The 27,401-nt window shown below is 41.4% G+C and overlaps 1 protein-coding gene and 1 long non-coding RNA gene across 11 annotated transcripts in view; both read left to right on the forward strand.

Annotated features, from left to right (window-relative positions):
• The window catches only part of LOC139760264 (uncharacterized), a 229,306-nt gene that overhangs the window by 95,940 nt on the left and 105,965 nt on the right, over positions 1–27,401 (forward strand). The window lies entirely within an intron of this gene.
• Positions 1–27,401, forward strand: part of LOC139760441 (uncharacterized) — a 50,494-nt gene that overhangs the window by 13,767 nt on the left and 9,326 nt on the right. Inside the window, exon 3 of the long non-coding RNA XR_011715339.1 lies at positions 26,136–26,277. This is a non-coding gene — a long non-coding RNA (uncharacterized lncRNA). The remainder of the gene's footprint in view (positions 1–26,135; positions 26,278–27,401) is intronic.

Raw genomic sequence — 27,401 nt, forward strand, 5'->3', positions numbered from 1 at the left:
TCCATGCCCTCTTTAACCCTTACACAGTAGCAGTATTATCCCTTTTTCATCCCTATATATGAAAAAAGTAATAACTTTTTTCTTTACAGAACATGTTTGTGTCATGCTCTGTTGAAGAAAGTACCCCCAATGTTAGTATACTTTATGTTGATCTTTCTTCTTTCTTTCTTTCATACTATTCGCCATTTCCCGCATTAGCGAGGTAGCGTTAAGAACAGAGGACTGGGCCTTAGAGGGAATATCCTCACCTGACCCCCTTCTCTGTTCCTTCTTTTGGAAAATTAAAAAAAAAAAAAACAAGAGGGGAGGATTTCCAGCCACCCGCTCCCGCCCCTTTTAGTCGCCTTCTACGACACGCAGGGAATACGTGGGAAGTATTCTTTCTCCCCTATCCCCAGGGATAGATGTGGGAGGGTAATATTGAGTGGAAAAGGGATATTCTATTAGATAGTTTTTACATATCTTACATATTCTACTTATCATAAACATATTATACATGTTTTCATGTGTTTGAATGTTATATACAGAAGTAGAACATTATTTACATAAATAAGTGAACAATTAACTTTCTTTGCACCAAAGATGTTTACAAAAATACCCCAGAAATTGTTTCTTGTATTCCAAAACTAACTAAAAATGAAGGAAGTACACCTGGCATCATAACTAGGCTAAGTATTAGCACTCATTTTGATATTTTGTGAGTAACTGAGTTATGTGATTTTTTTTATTGTTTGTGGGATTAGAGTGCTTGTGACATTAATTGATGATTGACAAAACAAAATGGCAGAAATTTCAAACAGAGGCAGGAAGCTTTAAATCTTCATGTGATGATGGGAGCAGTCCTGTAAGGGTCATCAGAAGATGAAGGAATCAGAGTAAGGGTTAATGTATCAGTGATTCATTAGATGAATTGAGTTTGAAAGTGTTTATCATAAGAGGAGCCTTTTGACACTTCAGATCTTTTTTTTCTTGGCCACAAGATTTTGACTGTTTTAGTGTATGGAATCCTAGTCATTGCTGTGCCATTGGTAGGGAAGGCAAAGATAGATCTAAGTCATAGGTCCATATCCCAACGAGTGTAACATTGATGTACATTAGGAACCAAGTCGGAAAATATCTACCACCTGATAGACCTTGTAAAACCTGATAGTCATTCAATGAACTCACTAGGGCTTTCATCATCTTCAGGACAAAAAACTCTGTTGCTTCTTTATGGGATGACTTGCTTAGTGCCATTGGTAGGGAAGGCAAAGATAGATCTAAGTCATAGGTCCATATCCCAACAAGTGTAACATTGATGTACATTAGGAACCAAGTCGGAAAATATCTACCACCTGATAGACCTTGTAAAACCTGATAGTCATTCAATGAACTCACTAGGGCTTTCATCATCTTCAGGACAAAAAACTCTGTTGCTTCTTTATGGGATGACTTGCTTAGACTAAGATCATCTCATAATGTTACATCATTGATATGGGAAGTGAAGACAGACCTTCTGGCCAAAGGTTCAGTGCCCTTCTCATCTATTGATGATACACAGGGGGAATCGAGTCAGAGGCTGTTTTCCCAGAGGGACTCCCTGTGATACCTAATGGGATTCATTCTTTATGGAATTTTAATGAGGTGTACATTGTCATACTTATACAAAGCCCCACTTGTTCTTGCTAAACTGTGTGACTTTGAAGTCAAAATCATCGTATAACTTTTTTCTTTGATATGGAAAGAGAAAACTGATCCAGAGGCCTGCCAGAACTGTTTTAGAGGGTTCTACCTGGACAGTCTTTGGAGTTCTTCATGGGGCTGAAATCTCAATGCAGATTTGGTCATGTGCAGAGCAAGAAGCATAGTTTGTGTTGTTGATCATGTGTTACAGCCTCTGGATTTATGACCTCAGGATGTTTTTATCAGACATGGGATTTTGACCCTTTAACTCCTTATTAGGTTTCCTTACTAATCTGTGAATCTTAGGATTTGAAGTTGTTTGATATACTTATTAAACCTTAAAGTTTCAAAGATACTCGTATAACAATGAAAAAATAATCACTTCGGAAGTACATTTTATCTAAGAAATCTTTTTAACTCTATTAAAGTGTAGAACTTTGGAGATGTTAAGCATGGTGCAAATAAAATGTGGGAGTAAGACCTTAGTATCAAGCAAGTTGTCATGGCGCGTTTTACCATTTATTTCACTTTTTTTCCTAATAGCTGAGATGGCACAGGCAGCTGAGGCCCTAATCAAGGCCATTGCATAATTGCTATATGAATTTATTATTTATTTTATTATACCTGATCGTGGCAGCGAGGTAGCACAAGGGGACAGATAAAGAATGGCCTATCCATTCATTGTTATTGTCATTATACTTCAATTGTTTTTTCCTGCATCAGCAAGGTAGCACGAGGAAACAGACGAAAGAATGGCCCAACCACTCATATATATATATATATATATATATATATATGTATATATATATATATATATATATAGATGCCCATACACACACACACAGACATATATGTGTGAAAAAGAGGGCAAATGAGAGTTGGGGTGAGAGAGTATCATTAAATTTTAGGGAGAATAAAAAGATGTTCTGGAAGGAGGTAAATAAAGTGCGTAAGACAAGGGAGCAAATGGGAACTTCAGTGAAGGGGGCTAATGGGGAGGTGATAACAAGCAGTGGTGATGTGGGAAGGAGATGGAGTGAGTATTTTGAAGGTTTGTTGAATGTGTTTGATGATAGAGTGGCAGATATAGGGTGTTTTGGTCGAGGTGGTGTGCAAAGTGAGAGGGTTAGGGAAAATGATTTGGTAAACAGAGAAGAGGTAGTAAAAGTTTTGTGGAAGATGAAAGCTGGCAAGGCAGCAGGTTTGGATGGTATTGCAGTGGAATTTATTAAAAAAGGGGGTGACTGTATTGTTGACTGGTTGGTAAGGTTATTTAATGTATGTATGATTCATGGTAAGGTACCTGAGGATTGGCGGAATGCGTGCATAGTGCCATTGTACAAAGGCAAAGGGGATAAGAGTGAGTGCTCAAATTACAGAGGTATAAGTTTGTTGAGTATTCCTGGGAAATTATATGGGAGGGTATTGATTGAGAGGGTGAAGGCATGTACAGAGCATCAGATTGGGGAAGAGCAGTGTGGTTTCAGAAGTGGTAGAGGATGTGTGGATCAGGTGTTTGCTTTGAAGAATGTATGTGAGAAATACTTAGAAAAGCAAATGGATTTGTATGTAGCATTTATGGATCTGGAGAAGGCATATGATAGAGTTGATAGAGCTGCTTTGTGGAAGGTACTAAGAATATATGGTGTGGGAGGCAAGTTGTTAGAAGCAGTGAAAAGTTTTTATCGAGGATGTAAGGCATGTGTACGTGTAGGAAGAGAGGAAAGTGATTGGTTCTCAGTGAATGTAGGTTTGCGGCAGGGGTGTGTGATGTCTCCGTGGTTGTTTAATTTGATTATGGATGGGGTTGTTAGGGAGGTGAATGCAAGAGTTTTGGAAAGAGGGGCAAGTATGAAGTCTGTTGGGGATGAGAGAGCTTGGGAAGTGAGTCAGTTGTTGTCTGATGATACAGCGCTGGTGGCTGATTCATGTGAGAAACTGCAGAAGCTGGTGACTGAGTTTGTTAAAGTGTGTGAAAGAAGAAAGTTAAGAGTAAATGTGAATAAGAGCAAGGTTATTAGGTACAGTAGGGTTGAGGGTCAAGTTAATTGGGAGGTTAGTTTGAATGGAGAAAAACTGGAGGAAGTAAAGTGTTTTAGATATCTGGGAGTGGATCTGGCAGCGGATGGAACCATGGAAGTGGAAGCGAATCATAGGGTGGGGGAGGGGGCAAAAGTTCTAGGAGCCTTGAAGAATGTGTGGAAGTCGAGAACATTATCTCGGAAAGCAAAAATGGGTATGTTTGAAGGAATAGTGGTTCCAACAATGTTGTATGGTTGCGAGGCGTGGGCTATGGATAGAGTTGTGCACAGGAGGGTGGATGTGCTGGAAATGAGATGTTTGAGGACAACATGTGGTGTGAGGTGGTTTGATCGAGTAAGTAATGTAAGGTTGTGAGAGATGTATGGAAATAAAAAGAGCGTGGTTGAGAGAGCAGAAGAGGGTGTTTTGAAATGGTTTGGGCACATGGAGAGAATGAGTGAGGAAAGATTGACCAAGAGGATATATGTGTCGGAGGTGGAGGGAACGAGGAGAAGTGGGAGGCCAAATTGGAGGTGGAAAGATGGAGTGAAAAAGATTTTGCGTGATCGGGGCCTGAACATGCAGAAGGGTGAAAGGAGGGCAAGGAATAGAGTGAATTAGATTGATGTGGTATACCGGGGTCGACGTGCTGTCAATGGATTGAATCAGGGCATGTGAAGCGTCTGCGGTAAACCATGGAAAGTTCTGTGGGGCCTGGATGTGGAAAGGGAGCTGTGGTTTTGGGCATTATTGCATGACAGCTAGAGACTGAGTGTGAACGAATGGGGCCTTTGTTGTCTTTTCCTAGCGCTACCTCGCACACATGAGGAGGGAAGGGGATGTTATTCCATGTGTGGCAAGGTGGCGATGGGAATGAATAAAGGCAGACAGTGTGAATTGTGTGCATGTGTATTTATTTAGGTGTCTGTCTGTGTGTGTATATATATATGTGTACATTCAGATGTATGGGTATGTATATTTGCGTGTGTGGGCGTATATGTATATACATGTGTATGGGGGTGGGTTGGGCCAGTTCTTTCATCTGTTTCCTTGCGCTACCTTGCAAATGCAGGAGACAGTGACAAAGCAAAATAAATAAATAAATGAATAATATATATATATATATATATATATATATATATATATATATATATATATATATATATATATATATGTATATATATTTTTTATTTTTTTATTATACTTTGTCGCTGTCTCCCGCGTTTGCGAGGTAGCGCAAGGAAACAGACGAAAGAAATGGCCCAACCTCCCCCTATACACATGTATATACATACGTCCACACACGCAAATATACATACCTACACAACTTTCCATGGTTTACCCCAGATGCTTCACATGCCTTGATTTAATCCACTGACAGCACGTCAATCCCGGTATACCACATCGCTCCAATTCACTCTATTCCTTGCCCTCCTTTCACCCTCCTGCATGTTCAGGCCCCGATCACACAAAATATTTTTCACTCCATCTTTCCACTTCCAATTTGGTCTCCCTCTTCTCCTCGTTCCCTCCACCTCCGACACATATATCCTCTTGGTCAGTCTTTCCTCACTCATTCTCTCCATGTGCCCAAACCACTTCAAAACGCCCTCTTCTGCTCTCTCAACCACGCTCTTTTTATTTCCACACATCTCTCTTACCCTTACGTTACTCACTCGATCAAACCACCTCACACCACACATTGTCCTCAAACATCTCATTTCCAGCACATCCATCCTCCTGCGCACAACTCTATCCATAGCCCACGCCTCGCAACCATACAACATTGTTGGAACCACTATTCCTTCAAACATAGCCATTTTTGCTTTCCGAGATAATGTTCTCGACTTCCACACATTTTTCAAGGCCCCCAGAATTTTCGCCCCCTCCCCCACCCTATGATCCACTTCCACTTCCATGGTTCCATTCGCTGCCAGATCCACTCCCAGATATCTAAAACACTTCACTTCCTCCAGTTTTTCTCCATTCAAACTCACCTCCCAATTGACTTGACCCTCAACCCTACTGTACCTAATGACCTTGCTCTTATTCACATTTACTCTTAACTTTCTTCTTCCACACACTTTACCAAACTCAGTCACCAGCTTCTGCAGTTTCTCACATGAATCAGCCACCATTTTCCCTAACCCTCTCACTTTGCACACCACCTCGACCAAAACACCCTATATCTACCACTCTATCATCAAACACATTCAACAAACCTTCAAAATACTCACTCCATCTCCTTCTCACATCACCACTACTTGTTATCACCTCCCCATTAGCCCCCTTCACTGAAGTTACCATTTGCTCCCTTCTCTTATGCACTTTATTTACCTCCTTCCAGAAAATCTTTTTATTCTCCCTAAATTTTAATGATACTCTCTCACCCCAACTCTCATTTGCCCTCTTTTTCACCTCTTGCACCTTACTCTTGACCTCCTGCCTCTTTCTTTTATACTTCTCCCACTCATTTGCATTTTTTCCCTGCAAAAATCGTCCAAATGCCTCTCTCTTCTCTTTCACTAATAATCCTACTTCTTCATCCCACCACTCACTACCCTTTCTAATCAACCCACCTCCCACACTTCTCATGTCACAAGCATCTTTTGCGCAAGCCATCACCGCTTCCCAAAATACATCCCATTCCTCCCCCACTCCCTTTACCTCCTTTGTTCTCACCTTTTTCCATTCTCTACTCAGTCTCTCCTGGTACTTCTTCACACAAGTCTCCTTCCCAAGCTCACTTACTCTCACCACCCTCTTCACCTCAACATTCTCTTCTTTTCTGAAAACCCATACAAATCTTCACCTTCGCCTCCACAAGATAATGATCAGACATCCCTCCAGTTGCACTTCTCAGCACATTAACATCCAAAAGTCTCTCATTCGCGCGCCTATCAATTAACACGTAATCCACGTAAATAGAGAAGAGGTAGTAAAAGCTTTGCGGAAGATGAAAGCCGGCAAGGCAGCAGGTTTGAATGGTATTGCAGTGGAGTTTATTAAAAAAAAGGGGGTGACTGTATTGTTGACTGGTTGGTAAGGTTATTTAATGTATGTATGATTCATGGTGAGGTGCCTGAAGATTGGCAGAATGCTTGCATAGTGCCATTGTACAGAGGCAAAGGGGATAAGACTGAGTGCTCAAATTACAAAGATATAAGTATGTTGAGTATTCCTGGGAAATTATATGGGAGGGTATTGATTGAGAGGGTGAAGGCATGTACAGAGCATCAGATTGGGGAAGAGCAGTGTGGTTTCAGAAGTGGTAGAGGATGTGTGGATCAGGTGTTTGCATTTAAGAATGTATGTGAGAAATACTTAGAAAAGCAAATGGATTTGTATGTAGCATTTATGGATCTGGAGAAGGCATATGATAGAGTTGATAGAGATGCTCTGTGGAAGGTATTTGGAATATATGGTGTGGGAGGCAACGTGTTAGAAGCAGTGAAAAGTTTTTATCGAGGCTGTAAGGCATGTGTACGTGTAGGAAGAGAGGAAAGTGATTGGTTCTCAGTGAATGTAGGTTTGCGGAAGGGGTGTGTGATGTCTCCATGGTAGTTTAATTTGTTTATGGATGGGGTTGTTAGGGAGGTGAAAGCAAGAGTTTTGGAAAGAGGGGCAAGTATACAGTCTGTTGGGGATGAGAGAGCTTGGGAAGTGAGTCAGTTGTTGTTCGCTGATGTTACAGCGCTGGTGGCTGATTCATGTGAGAAACTGCAGAAGCTGGTGACTGAGTTTGTTAAAGTGTGTGAAAGAAGAAAGTTAAGAGTAAATGTGAATAAGAGCAAGGTTATTAGGTACAGTAGGGTTGAGGGTCAAGTCAATTGGGAGGTAAGTTTGAATGGAGAAAAACTGGAGGAAGTAAAGTGTTTTAGATGTCTGGGAGTGGATCTGGCAGCGGATGGAACCATGGAAGCGGAAGTGAATCGTAGTGTGGGGGAGGGGGGCAAAAGTCCTGGGGGCCTTGAAGAATGTTTGGAAGTCGAGAACGTTATCTCGGAAAGCAAAAATGGGTATGTTTGAAGGAATAGTGGTTCCAACAATGTTGTATGCTTGTGAGGCGTGGGCCATGGATAGAGTTGTGTGCAGGAGGGTGGATGTGCTGGAAATGAGATGTTTGAGGACAATATGTGGTGTGAGGTGGTTTGATCGAGTAAGTAATGTAAGGGTAAGAGAGATGTGTGGAAATAAAAAGTGTGGTTGAGAGAGCAGAAGAGGGTGTTTTGAAATGGTTTGGGCACATGGAGAGAATGAGTGAGGAAAGATTGACCAAGAGGATATATGTGTCGGAGGTAGAGGGAACAAGGAGAAGTGGAAGACCAAATTGGAGGTGGAAAGATGGAGTGAAAAAGATTTTGTGTGATCGGGGCCTGAACATGCAGGAGGGTGAAAGGCGGGCAAGGAATAGAGTGAATTGGATCGATGTGGTATACCGGGGTCGACGTGCTGTCAATGGATTGAATCAGGGCATGTGAAGCGTCTGGGGTAAACCATGGAAAGTCCTGTGGGGCCTGGATGTGGAAAGGGAGCTGTGGTTTTGGGCATTATTACATGACAGCTAGAGACTGAGTGTGAACGAATGGGGCCTTTGTTGTCTTTTCCAAGCGCTACCTCGCACACATGAGGGGGAGGGGGATGTTATTCCATGTGTGGCGAGGTGGCGATGGGAATAAATAAGGCAGACTGTATGAATTATGTACATGTGTATATATGTATATGTCTGTGTGTGTATATATATGTGTACATTGAGATGTATAGGTATGTATATTTGCGTGTGTGGATGTGTATGTATATACATGTGTATGTGGGTGGGTTGGGCCGTTTCTTTCGTCCGTTTCCTTGCGCTACCTCGCAAACGCGGGAGACAGTGACAAAGCAAAATGAAAAAGAATGATAATAATATATATATATGTATCTTTTCTTTCATACAATTCGCCATCTCCCGCATTAGCGAGGTTGTGTTAAGATCAGAGGACTGGACCTTTGAGGTAATATCCTCACCTGGCCCCCCTCTCTGTCCCTTCTTTTGGAAAATTAAAAAACCGAGAGGGAAGGATTTCCAGCCCCACACTTCCTTCCCTTTTAGTCGCCTCCTACAACACGCAGGGAATACGTGGGAAGTATTCTTTCTCCCCTATCCCCAGGGATAATATATATAGATATATATTATATATATATATATATATATATATATATATATATATATATATATATATATATATATATTTATATTTATTTATTATACTTTGTCGCTGTCTCCCGCGTTTGCGAGGTAGCGCAAGGAAACAGACGAAAGAAAGGGCCCAACCCCCCCCCCATACACATGTATATACATACGTCCACACACGCAAATATACATACCTACACAGCTTTCCATGGTTTACCCCAGACGCTTCACATGCCTTGCTTCAATCCGCTGACAGCACGTCAACCCCGGTATACCACATCGCTCCAATTCACTCTATTCCTTGCCCTCCTTTCACCCTCCTGCATGTTCAGGCCCCGATCACACAAAATCTTTTTCACTCCATCTTTCCACCTCCAATTTGGTCTCCCTCTTCTCCTTGTTCCCTCCACCTCCGACACATATATCCTCTTGGTCAATCTTTCCTCACTCATCCTCTCCATGTGCCCAAACCACTTCAAAACACCCTCTTCTGCTCTCTCAACCACGCTCTTTTTATTTCCACACATCTCTCTTACCCTTACGTTACTCACTCGATCAAACCACCTCACACCACACATTGTCCTCAAACATCTCATTTCCAGCACATCCATCCTCCTGCGCACAACTCTATCCATAGCCCACGCCTCGCAACCATACAACATTGTTGGAACCACTATTCCTTCAAACATACCCATTTTTGCTTTCCAAGATAATGTTCTCGACTTCCACACATTCTTCAAGGCCCCCAGGATTTTCGCCCCCTCCCCCACCCTATGATCCACTTCCGCTTCCATGGTTCCATTCGCTGCCAGATCCACTCCCAGATATCTAAAACACTTCACTTCCTCCAGTTTTTCTCCATTCAAACTCACCTCCCAATTGACTTGACCCTCAACCCTACTGTACCTAATAACCTTGCTCTTATTCACATTTACTCTTAACTTTCTTCTTCCACACACTTTTCCAAACTCAGTCACCAGCTTCTGCAGTTTCTCACATGAATCAGCCACCTGCGCTGTATCATCAGCGAACAACAACTGACTCACTTCCCAAGCTCTCTCATCCCCAACAGACTTCATACTTGCCCCTCTTTCCAAAACTCTTGCATTTACCTCCCTAACAACCCCATCCATAAACAAATTAAACAACCATGGAGACATCACACACCCCTGCCGCAAACCTACATTCACTGAGAACCAATCACTTTCCTCTCTTCCTACACGTACACATGCCTTACATCCTCGATAAAAACTTTTCACTGCTTCTAACAACTTTCCTCCCACACCATATATTCTTAATACCTTCCACAGAGCATCTCTATCAACTCTATCATATGCCTTCTCCAGATCCATAAATGCTACATACAAATCCATTTGCTTTTCTAAGTATTTCTCACATACATTCTTCAAAGCAAACACCTGATCCACACATCATCTACCACTTCTGAAACCACACTGCTCTTCCCCAATCTGATGCTCTGTACATGCCTTCACTCTCTCAATCAATACCCTCCCAGAAATCCTCCCCTCTTTGTATTAACTTTCTAAAATGGGAAACAGAAGAAGGAGTCACGCGGGGAGTGCTCATCCTCCTCGAAGGCTCAGAGTGGGGTGCCTAAATGTGTGTGGATGTAACCAAGATGTGAAAAAAGGAGAGATAGGTAGTATGTTTGAGGAAAGGAACCTGGATGTTTTGGCTCTGAGTGAAACGAAGCTCAAGGGTAAAGGGGAAGAGTGGTTTGGGAATGTCTGGGGAGTAAAGTCAGGGGTTAGTGAGAGGACAAGAGCAAGGGAAGGAGTAGCAATACTCCTGAAACAGGAGTTGTGGGAGTATGTGATAGAGTGTAAGAAAGTAAATTCTCGATTAATATGGGTAAAACTGAAATTTGATGGAGAGAGGTGGGTGATTATTGGTGCATATGCACCTGGGCATGAGAAGAAAGATCAAGAGAGGCAAGTGTTTTGGGAGCAGCTGAATGAGTGTGTTAGTGGTTTTGATGCACGAGACCGGGTCATAGTGATGGGTGATTTGAATGCAAAGGTGAGTAATGTGGCAGTTGAGGGAATAATTGGTATACATGGGGTGTTCAGTGTTGTAAATGGAAATGGTGAAGAGCTTGTAGATTTATTTGCTGAAAAAGGACTGATGATTGGGAATACCTGGTTTAAAAAGCGAGATATACCTAAGTATACTTATGTAAGTAGGAGAGATGGCCAGAGAGCGTTATTGGATTACGTGTTAATTGACAGGCGTGCGAAAGAGAGACTTTTGGATGTTAATGTGCTGAGAGGTGCAACTGGAGGGATGTCTGATCATTATCTTGTGGAGGCTAAGGTGAAGATTTGTATGGGTTTTCAGAAAAGAAGAGTGAATGTTGGGGTGAAGAGGGTGGTGAGAGTAAGTGAGCTTGAGAAAGAGACCTGTGTGAGGAAGTACCAGGAGAGACTGAGTACAGAATGGAAAAAGGTGAGAACAATGGAAGTAAGGGGAGTGGGGGAGGAATGGGATGTATTTAGGGAATCAGTGATGGATTGCGCAAAAGATGCTTATGGCATGAGAAGAGTGGGAGGTGGGTTGATTAGAAAGGGTAGTGAGTGGTGGGATGAAGAAGTAAGAGTATTAGTGAAAGAGAAGAGAGAGGCATTTGGACGATTTTTGCAGGGAAAAAATGCAATTGAGTGGGAGATGTATAAAAGAAAGAGACAGGAGGTCAAGAGAAAGGTGCAAGAGGTGAAAAAAAGGGCAAATGAGAGTTGGGGTGAGAGAGTATCATTAAATTTTAGGGAGAATAAAAAGATGTTCTGGAAGGAGGTAAATAAAGTGCGTAAGACAAGGGAGCAAATGGGAACTTCAGTGAAGGGCGCAAATGGGGAGGTGATAACAAGTAGTGGTGATGTGAGAAGGAGATGGAGTAAGTATTTTGAAGGTTTGTTGAATGTGTTTGATGATAGAGTGGCAGATATAGGGTGTTTTGGTCGAGGTGGTGTGCAAAGTGAGAGGGTTAGGGAAAATGATTTGGTAAACAGAGAAGAGGTAGTGAAAGCTTTGCGGAAGATGAAAGCCGGCAAGGCAGCAGGTTTGGATGGTATTGCAGTGGAATTTATTAAAAAAGGGGGTGACTGTATTGTTGACTGGTTGGTAAGGTTATTTAATGTATGTATGACTCATGGTGAGGTGCCTGAGGATTGGCGGAATGCGTGCATAGTGCCATTGTACAAAGGCAAAGGGGATAAGAGTGAGTGCTCAAATTACAGAGGTATAAGTTTGTTGAGTATTCCTGGTAAATTATATAGGAGGGTATTGATTGAGAGGGTGAAGGCATGTACAGAGCATCAGATTGGGGAAGAGCAGTGTGGTTTCAGAAGTGGTAGAGGATGTGTGGATCAGGTGTTTGCTTTGAAGAATGTATGTGAGAAATACTTAGAAAAGCAAATGGATTTGTATGTAGCATTTATGGATCTGGAGAAGGCATATGATAGAGTTGATAGAGATGCTCTGTGGAAGGTATTAAGAATATATGGTGTGGGAGGCAAGTTGTTAGAAGCAGTGAAAAGTTTTTATCGAGGATGTAAGGCATGTGTACGTGTAGGAAGAGAGGAAAGTGATTGGTTCTCAGTGAATGTAGGTTTGCGGCAGGGGTGTGTGATGTCTCCATGGTTGTTTAATTTGTTTATGGATGGGGTTGTTAGGGAGGTAAATGCAAGAGTTTTGGAAAGAGGGGCAAGTATGAAGTCTGTTGGGGATGAGAGAGCTTGGGAAGTGAGTCAGTTGTTGTTCGCTGATGATACAGCGCTGGTGGCTGATTCATGTGAGAAACTGCAGAAGCTGGTGACTGAGTTTGGTAAAGTGTGTGGAAGAAGAAAGTTAAGAGTAAATGTGAATAAGAGCAAGGTTATTAGGTACAGTAGGGTTGAGGGTCAAGTCAATTGGGAGGTGAGTTTGAATGGAGAAAAACTGGAGGAAGTGAAGTGTTTTAGATATCTGGGAGTGGATCTGGCAGCGGATGGAACCATGGAAGCGGAAGTGGATCATAGGGTGGGGGAGGGGGCGAAAATTTTGGGGGCCTTCAAGAATGTGTGGAAGTCGAGAACATTATCTCGGAAAGCAAAAATGAGTATGTTTGAAGGAATAGTGGTTCCAACAATGTTGTATGGTTGCGAGGCGTGGGCTATGGATAGAGTTGTGCGCAGGAGGATGGATGTGCTGGAAATGAGATGTTTGAGGACAATGTGTGGTGTGAGGTGGTTTGATCGAGTGAGTAACGTAAGGGTAAGAGAGATGTGTGGAAATAAAAAGAGTGTGGTTGAGAGAGCAGAAGAGGGTGTTTTGAAGTGGTTTGGGCACATGGAGAGGATGAGTGAGGAAAGATTGACCAAGAGGATATATGTGTCGGAGGTGGAGGGAACAAGGAGAAGAGGGAGACCAAATTGGAGGTGGAAAGATGGAGTGAAAAAGATTTTGTGTGATCAGGGTCTGAACATGCAGGAGGGTGAAAGGAGGGCAAGGAATAGAGTGAATTGGAGCGATGTGGTATACCGGGGTTGACGTGCTGTCAGTGGATTGAATCAAGGCATGTGAAGCATCTGGGGTAAGCTATGGAAAGCTGTGTAGGTATGTATATTTGCGTGTGTGGACGTATGTATATACATGTGTATTGGGGGGGTTGGGCCATTTCTTTCGTCTGTTTCCTTGCGCTACCTCGCAAGCGCGGGAGACAGCGACAAAGTATAAAAAAAAAAAAAAAAAAAAAATATTTATATATATATTTTTTTTTTTTTTTTTTTTTTTTTCATACTATTCGCCATTTCCCGCGATAGCGAGGTAGCGTTAAGAACAGAGGACTGGGCCTTTGAGGGAATATCCTCACCTGGCCCCCTTCTCTGTTCCTTCTTTTGGAAAATTAAAAAAAACGAGAGGGGAGGATTTCCAGCCCCCCGCTCCCTTCCCTTTTAGTCGCCTTCTACGACACGCAGGGAATACGTGGGAAGTATTCTTTCTCCCCTATCCCCAGGGATAATATATATATATATATATATATATATATATATATATATATATATATATAACAGACGAAAGAAATGGCCCAACCCACCCCCATACACATGTATATACATACGTCCACACACGCAAATATACATACCTACACAGCTTTCAATGGTTTACCCCAGACACTTGACATGCCCTGATTCAATCCACTGACAGCACGTCAACCCCGGTATACCACATCGATCCAATTCACTCTATTCCTTGCCCTCCTTTCACCCTCCTGCATGTTCAGGCCCCGATCACACAAAATCTTTTTCACTCCATCTTTCCACCTCCAATTTGGTCTCCCACTTCTCCTCGTTCCCTCCACCTCCGACATATATATCCTCTTGGTCAATCTTTCCTCACTCATTCTCTCCATGTGCCCAAACCATTTCAAAACACCCTCTTCTGCTCTCTCAACCACGCTCTTTTTATTTCCACACATCTCTCTTACCCTTATGTTACTTACTCGATCAAACCACCTCACACCACACATTGTCCTCAAATATCTCATTTCCAGCACATCCATCCTCCTGCGCACAACTCTATCCATAGCCCACGCCTCGCAACCATACAACATTGTTGGAACCACTATTCCTTCAAACATACCCATTTTTGCTTTATATATATATATATATATATATATATATATATATATATATATATATATATATATTTTTTTTTGCCTCTGTCTCCCAAGTTTGTGAGGTAGCGCAAGGAAACAGGCGAAAGAAATGGCCCAACCCACCCCCATTCACATGTATATACATACATGCACACAGGCAAATATACATACCTACACAGCTTTCCATGGTTTGCCCCAGACGCTTCACATGCCCTGATTCAATCCACTGACAGCACGTCAACCCCGGTATACCACATCGATCCAATTCACTCTATTCCTTACCCTCCTTTCACCCTCCTGCATGTTCAGGCCCCGATCACACAAAATCTTTTTCACTCCATCTTTCCACCTCCAATTTGGTCTCCCACTTCTCCTCGTTCCCTCCACCTCCGACACATATATCCTCTTGGTCAATCTTTCCTCACTCATTCTCTCCATGTGCCCAAACCATTTCAAAACACCCTCTTCTGCTCTCTCAACCATGCTCTTTTTATTTCCACACATCTCTCTTACCCTTACGTTACTTATTCAATCAAACCACCTCACACCATACATTGTCCTCAAACATCTCATTTCCAGCACATCCATCCTCCTGCGCACAACTCTATCCATAGCCCACGCCTCGCAACCATACAACATTGTTGGAAACAATTTTCCTTCAAACATACCCATTTTTGCTTTCCGAGATAATGTTCTCGACTTCCACACATTCTTCAAGGCTCCTAGAACTTTTGCACCCTCCCCCACCCTATGATGCACTTTCGCTTCCATGGTCCCATCCGCTGCCAAATCCACTCCCAGATATCTATAACACTTCACTTCCTCCAGTTTTTCTCCATTCAAACTTACCTCCCAATTGACTTGACCCTTAACCCTACTGTACCTAATAACCTTGCTCTTTTTCACATTAATCTCAACTTTCTTCCTTCATGCTGGAAATGAGATGTTTGAGGACAATATGTGGTGTGAGGTGGTTTGATCAAGTAATAATAGGGTAAGAGAGATGTGTGGTAATAAAAAGAGTGTGGTTGACAGAGCAGAAGAGGGTGTTTTGAAATGGTTTGGTCACATGGGGAGAATGAGTGAGGAAAGATTGACAAAGAGGATATATGTGTCAGAGGTGGAGGGAACGAGGAGAAGTGGGAGACCAAAGTGGAGGTGGAAAGATGGAGTGAAAAAGATTTTGAGTGATTGGGGCCTGAACATGCAGGAGGGTGAAAGGCGTGCAAGGAATAGAGTGAATTGGAACGATGTGGTATACCGGGATCGATGGATTAAACCAGGGCATGTGAAGCGTCTGGGGTAAACCATGGAAAGTTCTGTGGAGCCTGGATGTGGAAAGGGAGCTGTGGTTTCGGTGCATTATTACATGACAGCTAGAGACTGAGTGTGAACGAATGGGGCCTTTGTTGTCTTTTCCTAGCGCTACCTTGCACACATGAGGGGGGGAAGGGGGTTGTTATTTCATGTGTGGCGAGGTGGCGATGGGAATGAATAAAGGCAAACTATGAATTATGTACATTTGTATATATGTATGTCTGTGTGTGTATATATATGTATACGTTATGATGTAGGTATGTTATGATGTGTCGGTATTTGCATGTGTGGACGTGTATGTATATACACATGTATGTGGGTGGGTTGGGCCATTCTTTCGTCTGTTTCATTGCATTACCTTGCTAATGCGGAAGACAGCGACAAAGCAAAATAAATATAAATGAATAAATAAATATATATATACATATATACACATGTACATATTCATACTTGCTGCCTTCAAACATTCCTGTCAACACCCCACCACACAGGAAACAGCATCATCCCCCCTCCAGCAAGGTACTGCCACGAAAAGACAAAAATAGGCTGCATTTGTTCACACTCGGTCTCTAGCTGTCATATGTAATGCACCAAAACCATAGCTCCCTTTCTACATCCAGGCCCCACAAAAAGTTTCCATGGTTTACCCCAGACGTTTCACATGCTCTGGCTCAATCCATTGACAGCATATCAACCCTGGTAAACCACATCATTCAAATTCACTCTATTCCTTACATGCCTTTCACCCTCCTGTATGTTCAGGCCCCAATCACTCAAAATCTTTTTCACTCCATCCTTCCACCTCCAATTTTGTCTCCTGCTTCTTGTTCCCTCCACCTCTGATACATATATCCTCTTTGTTAGTCTTTCCTCACTCATTCTGTCCATGTGACCAGACCATTTCAAGACAACCTTTTCTGCTCTCTCAACCATACTCTTTTTATTACCACACATCTCTCTTACCCTTTCATTACTTACTCAATCTATCCACCTCACACCACAGATTGTCCTCAAACATTTCATTTCCAACACTTCCACCCTCCTCTGCATAACCCTATCTATAGCCCATGCCTCGTAACCATGAACTCATATATAAGTAAACATAAACGCCCATAAATGCACATATACGTATACATATCAACTTGTACACATATTCATACATACACTTACACAGACTTATACATATATACACATATGCATATTTATGCTTGCCTTCATCCACTCTAGGTGCTACCCTGCCCCACAGGAAACAGCTTGAGCCAGGTACCCATTTTGCCGACCAACCCCTAGGGGTGGATAAACAGCTTGGTTGGCTGTGGACCATTTGCTGCAACCAGGATTCGAACATATGCACTCGACTCTGGGCAGCCTGTAAATGTGTCATGGTCAGGAATACTAACCGCTACATCACAGGAGTCAAACTTGTTATTGATTATCATTGTTATGTTTATGACATACATCCAAAGATACAGGAAGTGAAGACAGACCTTCTGGCCAAAGGTTCAGTGCCCCTCTCATCTATTGATAATACACAGGGGGAAATTATACAGTAATTTGTTTCTTATTATAAGTTTTTTGATTCCTTGATAATTTTTTTCATGACAGCAAAATTATAAAAGTTCATTGAAGTTTGTAAAATTACTAGCTGCACCAGTCAGACACATTGTTATCTAGGTCAGGTAGGCACCTGCATCACTACCTCCACTTTACTAGAAAGACCCTCTCCTGCCTCATCTTATACAAATTTCACTCTTGAAGAGTTAGTGTCTGTGAAATTATTCTACACACAATCTGAAGACAGTTCATCTTCAAGGAATTCAGGAACTTCTACTTGGTCCTATATATCTAGCTAAAAGCCACCCAGTTTCCTTCCTGGAAAACTCAAGGTAAAGTGTTCTCAGAGACATGGCTGCAGTGTGGCTGACTTGGGGAGAAATTATCATGTACCGCCATCTTGGATCATTGGGTGGCTTGTAATAGAGGTATGAAACTCATTGTATGAATTTATGAATGGAGGAGTTGTACAATTGATGTGAATATCTGTCAAGAGGAGTTAGTTTATGAAAGAGCACAGTTCATGTTGTTGGCTTAGTGTTTCACAAATGTGGATAATTCCTCTGAAATGAAAGTTCAGTAGATCTTTGGATGTATGTCATAAACAGAATCCTAACAGGATCTTATTTTCTCCTAGGTTAAAGGTCAAAGCATCTTAGATATGGTTTTTGCTTTACTAGTATGTACAGTCTCTTTGGAAATCCTAACAGCTTGGCCAAACATATAAGATTCCAGGTGGGGCAGCTGTTCTTTGGAGGGTCACATTGAAGCAATAATTTGGACAGAGGTTGAGAGTTGTTGTTATGTCAACAAGACACAGGTGATATTTTCTGCCTGTGGCTGTTTCTTAATGATTAGAAGCTAGGCTGAAGGGTCTAGTTTTGGATGGACAGTGCCACAGCTCTGCATGGTTTAGCAAACAGAAGTTTGAGAATGACAGATCAAATTTTTACCTTAAAAGCATTGAGGAAATTGTTTACTTAGGCATTTTTCTGGTGCCAAAGTTGCACTGTTTGGGCAGATGCCTTAACGAGGTCAGGGACTATGTTATCCAAGATGAAACTTGGGAGTGGCTGCTTTCAAGTGAATCTTGCCTTTAGGAGTATATCCTTATGTAGCTTTCTTTGCCTTTTTACCAACTTCTGTTTCTCCAATTTTTGCTTCAAATGCATTGTGTCAGTGCCATGATCTTACAGTGAAATATGTGGACTTTTATGTCTCCTCTAATAAAGATCTTCGATAAAGTTATCCGCCTGCTATTTTTTCAAGGTTTAATGAGTCTAGTATCCCTTAAGTGGGTTAAACAATCCCATTTCAAGAGGCTGCTGCATATGTGTCAATTTCCTAGTGAGATTTTTCAGTCTCTTGGTGAGTCTTCATCATTTTAGAGAGATCTAGTGTCAAAATTTTGGAATGAAAGTCTTCATATCTGGAGTATTCCAACAGACATTTAAATGTTGACCTTTCCATTTACAGACAGTACCAGTCATTTTGAAACATTTTTAGACATTTCTGAGTGATACTGAAGAATTTACTGAAACTCAATTGATGTGCTTAGTTTTCCCTTGTCCTTTTCATGATGAATATATGATTGATTCATTGCTTAGCGAATTTACATAACTGTCTAGCCCTATGTGGAGTAGATAGATATTTTAAGTAGACCTGTAGGATATTCATTTTCAGCCCAAAGAGGAATTGACAGTGTTTCAGGGTCTTTTACAGTGGTAGCTTTATAGACACTACTGCTCTATTGTGCCTTCTTATGAAAACTGTTTTAACTTAAGGTTGATGAAGAAGAGTCTTTGAAATCATGCAGTGTTTAGGAATAAGAGTCTGGTGAAGTGTAAAGATCATCTTTTTTGGGCAGAGATTAATCCAAGCTCATTTATTTAAAAAATAGGGGCAGCTAAATATGAAAATAACGTCTTGATAAAGTCTGAGAAAACTCCACCATGTGGACTTTGTCCTTCACATCCCGTTAGAACTGTCAAAAATTTTTATGGTCTTAGAAAATTACTTGCAGAAAGCTGGGTTTGTATATTTAGGCTCCTTTAAACTTCTGCTGTCAAGATATACACCCAGTTGGATTATAAAGTCGGGTCTCCTCTCACAGCAAGGGCAGTCTGATTTGTAAAGACCATGGCTTCTGTCTCTTGATTGATGAGATTAGCAAAAGGGTCTTTGGCATTCTACAGACTTTTTTGTTTGATGATATATAAGTAGATCTAGTTTTTGCCTTGAATGTTTTTGGATATTGCCATCAGAAGAGGATGATTGAGCACGGGGGCCATATTGTCATATGGGTAATGATTATCTTTGACTTTTCCGTAAGTTTATTTCTAAGTACCCTTTTTTTCATGTGGAAAGGAAACTTTTTTCTACTCTCATGCATCTCTTTAAATCTGTGTATGTTGTGTGCATTAACTGCATCCTCAGGCATTTTATTCCATTCATCTACCATCTTTATTCTTCAAAATTGCTTCTTTATATCTTTTTAATAAGTTCCTTGTTTCTCTCCCAGATGTCTATAGCATTCTGTCTGTAGGTAAGATATATAGATTTTGCAGGAAAAGGAAAGTATTTATCTCCACTATAGACAGAGTCATCAAAACATTCATCAATTTCTGTTCCCCTCTTTCCCCTTTCAAAAACTACTTCTTGGTTCTAGACAGCAACAGGCCTAAGGCACAAGTACAAATTAGTCTGTCAATTCTTGAGGTGGATGGTTGCTTAGCAATACCTCATCTCTGTACAATGAATTTAAAAACCTGGGTAGGTCTCTGTATAGTCATTAAGTCCTGTGAGCAAGCAACTACCAGCCATGTATGCGTTAAGATGGCTGATAGTGTGAACTCCTGTAGATACACCTAATTTGGGGGATTAACTGGTGTTTTAACCTCACAGTGAATTAGTGCTCTATGACGTGCTCAAAGGGATGTTCCTACGTTAGAAAAGAGGATTTTTATCTTTCAGAACCTGTTTTTCTGGCATTGAGACTTGCACTTCTTAGAAGATCTATTCAAACTCCAATTTTTTCCCTTCACGGGAATGTTCATTGCAACTTCAATTTGCTGACTTACAAAACTCTTCTCTCAACTTTAGCTATCCAGCTTTCATCATTATTGAAGTTTACTCCCAGTTCCTAAACTTATTCATTGCTTCCTCTTCTTCATCATGTTTACTGTCATTATATTGTGACAATGCACTACAGTCAAAAACTAAATTTTTCCTTTGTTTGATTCCCTTTCAGCATCTTCATACTTCATCAGAGATGCCAATCATTCAATGCAACCCCTCTTTTTTAGCTCAGAGCATAGCATAGTTGCATACAGTGACTATGGTAGCTTCCACTTTGTTTCACCATGATACAGCAGTATGCAACTGTCACTCCACTTCAGTCTTTCTTGTAATACTCCACATATGAAATCATAAAACAACTTTGTTGCTGTCTTACATTTACCTCAAGCCTTTAACTGACATCACTTGCATTTATGCATTATTTCCATTAGAAATATCTGCAAAATAACACATACTGTAGGTGTGATTGTGCATTTGATTTTTATAAAGATTTTTATGGTAAGTATTCATGAATTTTGTTTCACCATTAGATATTAGGCAAAAGACAACAATAATGCAGTGAAACTCCATTTTAACAAATTCTACTATATGAAAGTTTAGTTTCTGATAGACCCTTCAGACTAAGTTTGGTAACTAACAGAAAATTTTTTGAAAGTCCGTTGCATTGCATATATAGTCCTTTAAAGTATTGACCCGTTGAACTGAGTTTGGGATGTAGCGGAATAATCCTTTAGTATCTGACCTTGGTCTGAGTGAGACATTGGGCATCTGAAAAACATGCACCAGCCTGTTGTGCATCATCTTAGTATTCACTTTCTTAACTAACAGTTAATGTTTTTTCTGCACACATACGCACAGTTTTACACTGATGCACAATAGTTGAGAGTGCAATACTAATTTTTGAACTTTTATGCCAACATAATAGGGGAGAAAGAATACTTCCCACACATTCCTCATGTGTCGTAGAAGGCGACTAAAGGGGACGGGAGTGGGCGGCTAGAAAACCTCCCCTGCTTGTATTTTAACTTTCTCAAAGGGGAAACAGAAGAAGGAATCACGCAGGGATTCTCATCCTTCTCGAAGGCTCAGATTGGGTGTCTAAATGTGTGTGGATGTAACCAAGATGAGAAAAAAGGAGAGATAGGTAGTATGTTTGAGGAAAGGAACCTGGATGTTTTGGCTCTGAGTGAAACGAAGCTCAAAGGTAAAGGGGAAGAATGGTGTGGGAATGTCTTGGGAGTAAAGTCAGGGGTCAGTGAGAGGACAAGAGCAAGGGAAGGAGTAGCACTACTACTGAAACAGGAGTGGTGGGAGTATGTGATAGAGTGTAAGAAAGTAAACGCTAGATTGATATGTGTAAAACTGAAAGTTGATGGAGAGAGATGGGTGATTATTGGTGCATATGCACCTGGGCATGAGAAGAAAGATCATGAGAGGCAAGTGTTTTGGGAGCAGCTGAATGAGTTTGTTAGTGGTTTTGATGCACGAGACCGGGTTACAGTGATTGGTGATTTGAATGCAAAGTTGAGTAATGTGGCAGTTGAGGGAATAATTGGTATACATGGGGTGTTCAGTGTTGTAAAGGGAAATGGTGAAGAGCTTGTAGATTTACGTGCTGAAAAAGGAATGGTGATTGGGAATACCTGGTTTAAAAAGAGAGATATACATAAGTATACGTATGTAAGTAGGAGAGATGGCCAGAGAGCGTTATTGGATTACGTGTTAATTGATAGGCGTGCGAAAGAGAGACTTTTGGATGTTAATGTGCTGAGAGGTGCAACTGGAGGGATGTCTGATCATTATCTTGTGGAGGCAAAGGTGAAGATTTGTAGAGGTTTTCAGAAAAGAAGAGAGAATGTTGGGGTGAAGAGAATGGTGAGAGTAAGTGAGCTTGGGAAGGAGACTTGTGTGAGGATGTACCAGGAGAGACTGAGTACGGGATGGAAAAAGGTGAGAACAAAGGAGGTGAGGAGAGTGGGGGAGGAATGGGATGTATTTAGGGAAGCAGTGATGGCTTGCGCAAAAGATGCTTGTGGCATGAGAAGATTGGGAGGTGAGCAGATTAGAGAGGGTAGTGAGTGGTGGGATGAAGAAGTAAGATTATTAGTGAAAGAGAAGAGAGAGGCATTTGGACGATTTTTGCAGGGGAATATTGCAAATGAGTGGGAGATGTATAAAAGAAAGAGGCAGGAGGTCAAGAGAAAGGTGCAAGAGTTGAAAAAGAGGGCAAATGAGAGATGGGGTGAGAGAGTATCATTAAATTTTAGGGAGAATAAAAAGATGTTTTGGAAGGAGGTAAATAAAGTGCGTAAGACAAGGGAACAAATGGGAACTTCAGTGAAGGGGGCTAATAGGGAGGTGATAACAAGTAGTGGTGATGTGAGGAGATGGAGTGAGTATTTTGAAGGTTTGTTGAATGTGTTTGATGATAGAGTGGCAGATATAGGGTGTTTTGGTCGAGGTGGTGTGCAAAGTGAGAGGGTTAGGAAAAATGATTTGGTAAACAGAGAAGAGATAGTAAAAGCATTGCGGAACATGAAAATTGGCAAGGCAGCGGGTTTGGATGGTATTGCAGTGGAATTTATTAAAAAAGGGGGTGACTATTGTTGACTGGTTGGTAAGGTTATTTAATGTATGTATGATTCATGGTGAGGTGCCTGAGGATTGGTGGAATGCTTGCATACTGCCATTGTACACAGGCAAAGTAGATAAGAGTGAGTGCTCAAATTACAGAGGTATAAGTTTGTTGAGTATTCCTGGTAAATTATATGGGAGGGTATTGATTGAGAGGGTGAAGGCATGTACAGAGCATCAGGTTGGGGAAGAGCAGTGTGGTTTCAGAAGTGGTAGAGGATGTGTGGATCAGGTGTTTGCTTTGAAGAATGTATGTGAGAAATACTTAGAAAAGCAAATGGATTTGTATGGAGCATTTTCTTTTCTTTTCTTTTTTTCTTTTCTTCTTTTCTTTTCTTTTTTTCTGATTTTTCAAAGGGAGGGAACAGAGAAGGGGGCAGGAGAGGATATATATATATATATATATATAGGGGAGAAAGAATACTTCCCACGTATTCCCTGCGTGTCGTAGAAGGCGACTAAAAGGGGAGGGAGCGGGTGGGTGGAAATCCTCCCCTCTCTGTTTTTTTTTTTTTTTTAATTTTCCAAAAGAAGGAACGGAGGGGGGGCCGGGTGAGGGTTTTCCCTCAAAGGCCCAGTCCTTTGTTCTTAACGCTACCTCGCTAATGCGGGAAATGGCGAATAGTATGAAAAAAAAAAAAGAAAAAAATTTATGGATCTGGAGAAGGCATACGATAGAGTTGATAGAGATGCTCTTAGAAAAGCAAATGGATTTGTATGGAGCATTTATGGATCTGGAGAAGGCATATGATAGAGTAGATAGAGATGATCTGTGGAAGGTATTAAGAATATATGGTGTGGGAGGCAACATGTTAGAAGCAGTGAAAAGTTTTTATCGAGGATGTAAGGCATGTGTACGTGTAGGAAGAGAGGAAAGTGATTGGTTCTCAGTAAATGTAGGCTTGTAGCAGGGGTGTGTTATGTCTACATGGTTGTTTAATGTGTTTATGGATGGGGTTGTTAGGGAGGTGAATTCAAAAGTTTTGGAAAGAGGGGCAAGTATGCAGTCTCTTGTGGATGAGAGAGCTTGGGAAGAGAGTCAGTTATTGTTCGCTGATGATACAGCGCTGGTGGCTGATTCATATGAGAAACTGCAGAAGCTGGTGACTGAGTTTGGTAAAGTGTGTGAAAGAAGAAAGTTGAAAGTAAATATGAATAGGAGCAAGGTTATTAGGTGCAGTAGGGTTGAGGGTCAAGTCAGTTGGGGGGGCAGTTTGAATGGAGAAAAACTGGAGGAAGTGAAGTGTTTTAGATATCTAGGAGTGGATTTGGCAGCGGATGGAACCATGGAAGCGGAAGTGAATCATAGGGTGGGGGAGGGGGCAAAAATTCTGGGAGCCTTGAAGAATGTGTGGAAGTCGAGAACATTATCTCGAAAAGCAAAAATGGGTATGGTTGAAGGAATAGTGGTTCCAACAATGTTGTATTGTTGCGAGGCGTGGGCTATGGCTAGAGTTGTGTGCAGGAGGGTGGATGTGCTGGAAATGAGATGTTTGATGGTGTGAGGAGGTTTGATCGAGTAAGTAATAATAGGGTAAGAGAGATGTGTGGTAACAAAAAGAGTGTGGTTGAGAGAGCAGAAGAGGGTGTTTTGAAATGGTCTGGTCACATGGAGAGAATGACTGACAACAGATTGACCGAGAGGATATATGTGTAAGAGTTGGAGGGAAGGAGAAGAAGTGGGAGACCAAATTGGAGGTGGAAAGATGGAGTGAAAAAGATTTTGAGTGATCGGGGCCTGAACATGCAGGAGGGTGAAAGGCGTGCAAGGAATAGAGTGAATTGGAACAATGTGATATACCAGGGTCGACGTGCTGTCAGTGGATTGAACCAGGGCATGTGAAGCATCTGGGGTAAACCATGAAAAGTTCTGTGGGGCCTGGATGTGGAAAGGGAGCTGTGGTTTTGGTGCATTATTACATGACAGCTAGACACTGAGTGTGAACAAATGTGGCCTTTGTTGTCTTTCCTACCGCTACCTCGCACACATGAGGGGGGAGGGGGTTGTTATTCTATGTGTGGCAAGGTGGCAATGGGAATAAATAAAGGCAGACAGCATGAATTATGTACATGTATATATATGTATATGTCTTTGTGTATATGTATATGTGTACATTGAGATGTACATATATTTGCATGTGTGGATGTGTATGTATATACATGTGTTTGGTCACATGGAGAGAATGGGTGAGGAAAGATTAACCAAGAGGATATATGTGTCAGAGGTGGAGGGAACAAGGAGAAGTGGGAGACCAAACTGGAGGTGGAAAGATGGAGTGAAAAAGATTTTGAGTGATCGGGGCCTGAACATGCTGAAGGGTGAAAGGCATGCAAGGAATAGAGTGAATTGGAACGATGTGGCATACCGGGATCGACATGCTGTCGATGGGTTGAACCAGGGCATGTGAAGCGTCTGGGGTAAACCATGGAAAGTTCTCTGCAGCCTGGATGTGGAAAGGGAGCTGTGGTTTCAGTGCATTATTACATGACAGCTAGAGACTGAGTGTGAATGAATGTGGCCTTTGGTGTCTTTCCTAGCACTACCTCGCACACATGATGGGGGGAAGGGGTTGTTATTCCATGTGTGGTGAGGTGGCGATGTGAATGAATAAAGGCAGACAGTATGAATTACGTACATGTGTATATATGTATATGTCTGTGTGTGTATATATATGTATAGATTGAGATGTATAAGTATGTATATTTGTGCGTGGACATGTATGTATATACATGTGTATGTGGTTGGGTTGGGCCATTCTTTCGTCTGTTTCTTTGTGCTACCTCTCTCACGCGGGAGACAGCAACAAAGCAAAATAAATAAATAAAATAAATATCATTGGACCAAGTAAGCTTTAAGTTCACTTGTTGATTAGTGAATTCTTTTTGCCCTTGGTGGAAATTTTGGGATGTGATTGAATCCTGCTTTTAATAAACTCCCTCTCCCAAGTTATTCCAATAGAATGGAGGTTCACTGTATTGGATAATTTACATGATTTCGTTATACTGGGTGAGTCACTGAATAGAAAATTTCATTTTGCACAGGCTATTTCTTGAGGAACTGGTGGTTTACAGCTTATGACATTAAGTGATTATATGAAGACAGCAGTCATTGACGGGACAATCAGCATTTTCTTTTCTTGTTGTGGGAGGCCTTTGGAATTTATGCCAAGAAGTTGGCTTACAAGTGAGTATTTAATTTTTCAGTTTTCTTCCATTGATGATTATTGATGAAATAGATATTGATCCATTGCATCCAGAAATCCAGATAGAAATTAACTGAAGAAAATGTAATTCATTAAACCAATACTGTAGAAAAAGAAATTTTTTATCTTAATTAGTTTTATAATTATATGATTTTTTTTAGATTAAATTCATATTTGCAAATGAAAACCCAGAAATATATATGTACTGTTAAGTTTATCTCAGCTGGTGACTGAGTTTGGTAAAGTGTGTGAAGGAGGAAAGTTAAGAGTAAATGTGAATAAGAGCAAGGTTATTAGGTACAGTAGGGTTGAGGGTCAAGTCAATTGGGAGGTGAGTTTGAATGGAGAAAAACTGGAGGAAGTAGAATGTTTTAGAGATCCGGGAGTGGATCTGGCAGCGGATGGAACCATGGAAGCAGAAGTGAATCATAGGGTGGGGGAGGGGGCGAAAATTCTGGGAGCCTTGAAGAATGTTTGGAAGTCGAGAACATTAACTCGGAAAGCAAAAATGGGTATGTTTGAAGGAATAGTGGTTCCAACAATGTTGTATGGTTGTGATGCATGGGCTATGGATAGAGTTGTGTGCAGGAGGGTGGATGTGTTGGAAATGAGATGTTTGAGGACAATATGTGGTGTGAGGTGGTTTGATCGAGTAAGTAATAATAGGGTAAGAGAGATGTGTTGCAACAAAAAGTGTGTGGTTGAGAGAGCAGAAGACTGTGTTTTGAAATGGTTTGGTCACATAGAGAGCATGAGTGAGGAAAGATTGACTAGAGGATATTTGTGTCAGAGGTGGAGGGAACAAGGAGAAGTGGGAGACCAAATTGGAGGTGGAAAGATGGAGTGAAAAAGATTTTGAGTGATTGGGGCCTCAACATGCAGGAGGGTGAAAGGCGTGCAAGGAATAGAGTGAATTAGAACGAGGTGGTATACCACGGTCGATGTGCTGTCAATGGATTGAACCAGGGCATGTGAAGCGTCTGGGGTAAACCATGGAAAGTTCTGTGGGGCCTGGATGTGGAAAGGGAGCTGTGGTTTTGGTGCATTATTACATGACAGCTAGAGACTGAGTGTGAACAAATGTGGCCTTTCTTGTCTTTCCTAG

Source organism: Panulirus ornatus, chromosome 36 (assembly GCF_036320965.1).
Source record: "Panulirus ornatus isolate Po-2019 chromosome 36, ASM3632096v1, whole genome shotgun sequence".
Classification (NCBI taxonomy): domain Eukaryota; kingdom Metazoa; phylum Arthropoda; class Malacostraca; order Decapoda; family Palinuridae; genus Panulirus; species Panulirus ornatus.